The sequence below is a fragment of the Morus notabilis genome, unplaced genomic scaffold, assembly GCF_000414095.1.
Source record: "Morus notabilis unplaced genomic scaffold, ASM41409v2 Scaffold1264, whole genome shotgun sequence".
In the NCBI taxonomy this organism is placed as follows: Eukaryota; Viridiplantae; Streptophyta; class Magnoliopsida; order Rosales; family Moraceae; genus Morus; species Morus notabilis.
In genome coordinates, this window is record NW_010367038.1 from 67,770 (window position 1) to 68,172 (window position 403).

Below are 403 nucleotides of genomic sequence, written 5' to 3' on the forward strand. Positions count from 1 at the left end.
TGAATCCAAAGGCAAGAGTTCCGAGCCACGTGCTTTTTGCATGCACCTACGAACACAACAAAAGAAAAATAGATAAATAAATACAAATAAAAAAACATAGATTAAAACAAGATATTTCTACACTGTAGTAGTCTAATTCTTAGCCGTTCAATCCCCGGTAATGGCATCAAAAACTTGTTGCAATATAATTTGACTACGTTTGCAAGTGCACAAGTCGTACAAGTAATAAAGTGGTCCGAAGACCGATATCATCCCACGAGGATTGACGTTAAGAACATAAACTAACTATTGTGAATATCATATCTTAACTTTATCTAAGCGATCAAATTTGGATGTGATAAACTCAAAGAAAAACTAAAATAAAGGAAAACTAAATCAAAAGGAAAGATGACAGTAATTAATA